The sequence below is a fragment of the Adiantum capillus-veneris genome, chromosome 15 (genome assembly GCF_014529385.1).
Source record: "Adiantum capillus-veneris isolate H3 chromosome 15, ASM1452938v2, whole genome shotgun sequence".
Classification (NCBI taxonomy): Eukaryota; Viridiplantae; Streptophyta; class Polypodiopsida; order Polypodiales; family Pteridaceae; genus Adiantum; species Adiantum capillus-veneris.
The window spans coordinates 82,993,023-83,000,354 of NC_140945.1; positions in this window are offsets into that span (position 1 = coordinate 82,993,023).

Consider the following 7,332-nt stretch of genomic DNA (forward strand, 5'->3'; position numbering starts at 1 on the left):
TAAAGCCTTTGAGAATTGAAAATCTTATTGTATATGTTTAAACCCAAATAAGTGTGTCTTCATGATAAGGCAAGGTAAGATTGTGGGGCACATTGTGTCCAAAAATGGGATTTCTACCGATCATGATAAAATACAAGTGATTGTGGCACTTCCGAGACCAACCAAAGTAAAAGAGGTACAAGCTTTTATAAGACACTGCGGATATTATTGACGATTCATATACATGTACGTCATTATAGCTAAACCTCTTTACGCTCTCATCACCAAGTTCGAGTGGACAAAATAATGTGAAAAGACTTTTCAAAAATTGAAGCAAGAATTAATTATGCTCCAATATTGCATGCCCTTGATTGGAATAAGATCTTTCACGTCCATATAGATGCCTTAGCCTATGCCATAGGATGCATATTAGCACAACCGAGAGAGAACAACATGGATTTGCCCATTTTTTACTCAAGCAGACAGGTAAACAAGACAGAAAAGAACTATACCACTACGAAAAGGGAAGGTTTGGGAATGATCTATGTTGTTAAGAAGTTTAGACAATACCTATTTGCGAACATTTTTTTTTTTTTGTAGATTACCAGGCATTACTGCACTTAGTAAACAAACCTTGCAATACAGGAAGGATCGTTCGTTGGTTCATCATATTGCTTGAGTTTGATTTCACAATGGTTGTCAAGAAAGGAACAACGTATCAAAGAGTAGATCACCTTTCAAGGCTGCTCCATGGAGAATCACCCATAGGTATTGATGTGACGACCTTCAAGATTCCTATCTGTTCAACATTGAAATGGTTCCAAGTTGGAGTGAAGAAGTTATTCCTCTGCTCACCATAGGATCATTACAAATAGAGAGGCAGCCGTCGATTATTCATCAGACCAGAACTCTACAGCTTTTGGCTGGACGACTTTACAAGAAAGGAATCGCAATATCATGAGACTATGTATAGGATTGAGCAAGCAAAAGCAATACATAAGACTTACTCACATACAAAACACGGGGTTTCATCATAGGAAAGCACAAACATTCCAAATCCTGATGAGACTTGGGGTCTATCAGCCACACATGGGACGAATCGTCCATGATTACATAAAATCATGTGAAACATGTAAAAAACAACCACCAGTGGAGCACGCAACACTCTTTAGACTAATGGCAGCTCCCAAATGGGGTGTTGGCATTGTGGAGTATTTACAAAACAAAATGACCTTGGGGGGACTATCTAAGGCACAACTTAAAACCTTTGAAGAACAAACAAGACACTATGTGCTAATTTCAAATCAGCTATACAAAAAGGAAAAGACGATCAATTGCGACTATGTGCCACTGAAGGTGATATTACTCCATTCTAGAACAAGCACATGCAGACCAGTGGACATTTCTCTCTTGACAAAATAGCCAAGTTGATACTTCATGCGAGGATATGGTGGACAACCTTGATCTCAAATGCAAAAATGTATGTAAAATGGTGTGATGAGTGCCAACTCACTAAGACACCCATGCGTAGAGACAAAATGCCATTACAACCAATTATGGGAGCTCGAGCTTTTGCCAAGTGGGGCATCAATTTTGTGGGCCATATAATGCCGCCCGCATATCGCACACATGCTCAATATATTATAGTCACAACGGACTATTTGAACAAATGGGTAGAAGCCAAAGCAACATAGAGGAATGACGCACGCACGACAACACATTTTTTATTTGAAAACATTTTTACCAAATACGGCCTACCCATTGAGATAGTAAGTGATCGGGGAACACACTTTTTGAACACTTTCATTGAGATTTTGTTAGATGAATTCATGGTGATCCATAAAAAATCTTTCCCCTATCACCCCCAAGCTAACAAATAAGCGCAGAGTACAAATAAAATATTATGCACAGTGTTGACTAAAATCATTAGTGACTCAAGAAATGATTGGGATCTAAAATTGCACTCAGCATTGTGGGCATAGAGGATAGCATATAAAACATCCATTGAAACCACCCCATTTAATCCTGTGTTCAAAATAAATGTTGTACTATCTATGGAATTCTTGATACCAACCCTCCGAGTTGCAACCCAACTAGGTTGGATGGGGCACAAACTCTCAGAAAGATCAGACATCTTAGAACAATTAAATGAAACACACTTAAAGGAAATCGCAGGGATCTAAGCGCACAAACGACAAATGAAGTCTTGCCATGACCACCACATCATAAGCAAGGAGTTTCAGAAAGGGGATTACACACTTGTTTATAACCTGAAGCAACAATCCAAGAAACTCAAAAAGCGAAGGAAGGGACCATTTGTGATTCATGATATATCACAAAGCAATGCCATCAAACTTGCAACATTATCATGAGAGGAAATGCCTAATTGGATAAGTGTATGCAGGTTAAAAGAATACCTTATTCCTCTGACACCAGAAGAGTTAGCAACAAGGATTGATGCAGCCAATGAGAGGAAACGACAAATTACTGCTAGCTATTCAATCACATGCAAAAGAGGAGGCCAAATTGCAAATATTAAAGTGAAAAGAACAAGACAACTACAAAGCATCAAGGACGCATCCTCCTCAAATTGCATACCTTCAAACGGAGCCTACATGGTTAGGTGGAATAGATTTACATTTTTTTCTTCAACTTCTTGATGGTTCCACCGAGCGTGCAATAGTGGACACTGGAGCACAAGCAAATGTCATCAACTAAACATTTTAAAAAATGACAAGGGAATCTCTAATGCCAAATACTATAGAGTTCAAGGTGGCTAATCAAGGAACAACGAACAGCCTGGGTCACGTCAATTTATTAATAAATGTTGATGAAAATACTTATCCTCATCAATTTCATGTAGTCGTGGATACCAACCTTAATGAGGCAGTGATTATAGGAGTGCCGTGGATGCACACATATAAAGCCACACCAAATTGGCATGATGATACCTTACAACTCATGTTAGATGACACATCCTTTGCCACCCCATTCGCATAGATAGATCACCTATGGGAACTATAGACATGTAGTAGTGTTAGTGTGTATACGCGCTTCACCAGGGGCACTTTTCTCCCACTGGGTTTTTCCCCCTGGACATCTGGTGTGAAAGGACACCTTATCTCTTACGGTCTCATATAAGCTTTGTAGCTCTGAGTTTGTATATACTCTACTATTCTAATACAGAGAGATAGACTACAGAGATCTCGTACGCAAGCTCTCTGTCTTCTCCTTCTCCATCTTCTTCCTACTCTGAGTTGCTATCTTCCTTCTATTTCCTGTTTCATCATCTTCAACAATTGGTATCAGAGCAAGGTGATTTCCAGAGACTACTTGCATTTTCGCGTCCGCGCGCGCAATCGCAGTTTTCAGGCAGTTTTCAAAAAATTTGCTCGTGGGAGCATCCTCGACGTTCCGGGAGTATTCTGATTAGGTGACCTGGGGTTTTAGCCCCCTTTGAAGCCGTTCGAGCCCTCATAATTTTGTTCTGAGCAGCGTAGCAGAAGTTACTTTTCAGAGGTGTTTAGATCAAGAGGGTGTGCTTTTTGACAGATTTTCTTCAGGTAAACAGTTCTTTTGGGAAGCAGCTTGTCTTAGCTTTGTGCTGAGATTTTGTGTAGAGTTTTGCTTGCAGTGGAGAGGAGATTTGTGAATCTCTTGGAGGTTCTTTTGCTCTCTTGTGTGCATCCACAGTATGGCTCAATCTACGGAGAGAGATTTTTGGTGCGTTTACATCCGAAGACAAATTGGATGGTACCAACTATTCTCTTTGGTCTTTTATGGCCAAAAATGTTTTGGTTGGTAAAGGATTGTGGGATTATGTATCTGGAGATGAAGTTCGTCCAGGTAGCATTGCACCTGCCACGCCTGGTCGTGGTGCAGCTGTTGGTGCAGAACCCTCACAAGTCACTCCAGAGCAAAAGAAATGGGATACTAAAGATGCACAAGCTATGGCTGTGATTGCCTTAACCATAAAGAGGACAATCACACCACATATCAGATCTTGCAGAACTTCTGAGGATGCTTGGAACACTCTGCAAGCTATGTTTGGAGGAAGAAACGCTACAAGAATAGAGTTTTTGAAGAAACAACTTGACAAAATACAGATGGACGAAGGTGACGATATCGTCGAGCATCTTACAAAAATCAGGGATCTTAAAGAGCAATTGCTTAGCATTGATGAAGTGATTCCAAAGAAGGACTTGGTTTCCAAAACACTCAATTCACTACCACCATCTTATTTGACTTTTCAGACTTCTTTGACTCTGTCTTTGCGAGCTAATCCTGAGCCTCTTCGTTTTGAAGAGTTAGTGGCTTTGCTATTGCAGGAGGATCAATCAAGTAAGAACAAGTCTTTACAAGTGGATGGTATGGATCATGCTCTTGTTGTACATAACAAAAACAAGGGTAAAGAGAGTGCTCATCACTCCAAGTCTGGTGCAGGACAGTCTTCAGAGAAGTCTAAAGGTGATTCCGACAAGTCCAAGAAGAAAGGTAAATGTCACTACTGCAAGAAACCTGGTCACTACATTAGTGAGTGTAAAAAGTGAATTGCTAAAGAAAAGAAGAAAGAGTCAAGTTTGGTTGTTTCAGCTTCTGGTGATTCTTCTACAGCTAAAGAAGAGTCTGCAAACTTTGTGCAGGATTCTTATGCTTTCTTAGTATATTCAGATTTTTTTGCTTACAGTGTTGACGAGACACAAATGATTTGGTACTTTGATAGTGGTGCATCCAGGCATATTACTTCCAGGAAGGATTTGTTTTGTTCATTGGATGCAGCTCCAGCAGGAAAGAAGGTGACATGTGCAAATAATGCTTCTTATCCAATCAAAGGCGTTGGTAAGATTTTGATTACCATTTCAGATGGTTCAGATTTATGCTTGCCAGATGTCTTATATGTTCCAGGGATCAAGAAGAATTTGTTGTCTGTATCCTCTCTTGCAAAAAATGGTCTTCGGGTCATTTTTGAGGATGACAGATATGTTGTACGAGATTGAGAGAATGGTTATTCTCTTATCACTACAGGTACGTTGGAAAATGAACTATTTGTGCTAGATCGTTATGAAAAGTAGATTCAGGTATGTATTGCAGAAACAAAGACTCAGGCCATGCAGGATGCTGAGTTGTGGCATGCTAGATTTGGGCATGTTAGTTATGGCAGTTTGATGACTTTACAACGTCATAATATGGTGCATGATTTGTCTTTATTGGAGATGCCACCAAGACATGTATGTGAAGGTTGCGTTCTTGGAAAGATGCACAGATTTGCATTTTCGCAGGATGGTTCAGTTAGAGGGACACGAAAGTTGCAGCTTGTACACAGTGATGTATGTGGTCCTATGAGGACGCCATCTATAGGAAACAGCCTTTATTTTGTGACCTTCATTGATGACTTTTCCAGGTTTTGTTGGGTGTATCCACTCAAAGCAAAGTCAGATGTGTTTGCAGTTTTTCAACATTATGTCACCATGGTTGAAAATGAAACAGGTTGCAAAGTACAGACTCTTCGTACCGATCGAGGAGGTGAATACATGTCAGGTGCATTTAAGGATTTTTTGGGAAAGAAAGGCATTAAACACCGATGCACTATGCCATACACACCACAATAGAATGGTGTTGCAGAAAGGAAGAACAGGTCTTTAATGGAGACGGCTAGATGTATGCTCAAGGTTAAGAGTTTGCCTCATAAGCTATGGATGGAGGCAGTTGCTTGTGTAGCACATGTTTTGAACAGGTGTCCTACTCGTGCCTTGAAGACCATTACTCCATATGAAGCTTGGTATGACAGAAAACCTTCAGTCAATTATCTTCGTGTTTTTGGTTGTCTTGCTTATGCTCACATCCCTCAGCAATTACATGGGAAACTTGATGATAAGGCAATCAAATGTATATTTGTGGGGTACAGTAGTGGAAGTAAAGGTTATAGACTTTACAATCCTGGTACAAACAAGATTTTTGAAAGTCGTGATATAATTTTTGCAGAAACTACTGCTCAACCTATGGTTGCTTTTGATGTACCTCATATGCAGACACATGATGTATTTGAAGGTTTGCTTCCTTCTTTTGTGGAGAATCAAGAATCACAACAGGTTGATAATCTTGATCAATCTTTTGATCAGCATGTGACACCTCATGATGTAGAGGAAATTGTGCGTGAAGAGCAAGAAGTTCTCAGGGAAGAAAGAACCTTGCTTAAATGGATTCAGAAAACTTTGCAGGATAGCAAGTTGGATGCACTGTTGCCACGAAAAACACGTGCTGGTACTACTTTTGGCAGAGAGCAAGTAGATTTGGCTTGCTTTAGCACTCTTTGTGATGCAGATGAGCCTCATTCATTTGAACAAGCTTTAGAGTGTGTTCAGTGGAAAGATGCTATGCAGCAAGAAATTGATTCTATTCATAAGAATCATACATGGGATCTAGTGGACTTGCCTACAGGTAAAAAGCCTATTGGTACAAAGTGGGTTTTTAAGGTAAAAAGGAAACAAGATGGTATTGTTGACAGGTACAAAGCAAGGCTTGTGGCAAAAGGCTATGCGCAACAGAAAGGCATAGATTATGATGAAACCTTTGCTCCTACTTCTCGTGCGTCCACAGTTAGATCACTAGTTGCAATTGCTGCTCATCATGGTTGGAAAGTGCATCAGTTGGATATCAAAACTGCTTTTTTGAATGGTGATTTGCAGGAAGAAGTTTATGTAAGTCAACCAAGTGGTTTTGTTGTAAAAGGTCAAGAGCAAAAGGTATGTAGATTGCGTAAATGTTTGTATGGTCTCAAATAGTCTCCAAGAGCATGGTATGAGAAGATACATACTTATTTGATTGGCCAGGGATTTCAGAATAGTCCAACAGAAAGTACTTTGTATGTAAAAAAGAGAGATGGAGTTCTCATTATGCTAACACTTTATGTGGATGATATGCTTCTTACAGGAAATACTGCAGATGAAATTGAAGCGTTTAAAGATGCTTTGAGAAAAACCTTTGAGATGTCTGATCTTGGTTTGCTACATTATTACTTGGGTATTCAGTTTGTGCAATCAAAGGATGGCATATACATGTTGCAGGCAAAATATTTGCATAAAATTTTGGACAAGTTTGGTATGCAAAATTGTAAACCAATCTCTACACCCATAGAAATTGGATCAAAGTTGAGCATGCACGATGCTGGAGAACCTTTTGATGTACATAATTATGCAGCAGCGGTTGGTTGCTTGATATATTTGGTAGGCAACACTCATCCAGACATTCAATTTGGGGTTTCACAAGCAAGCAGATTTATGCACAGCCCAGGTATGCATCATTGGCAGGCAGTGAAGCACATACTTCGTTACCTTTCAGGTACCCCTAATCTTT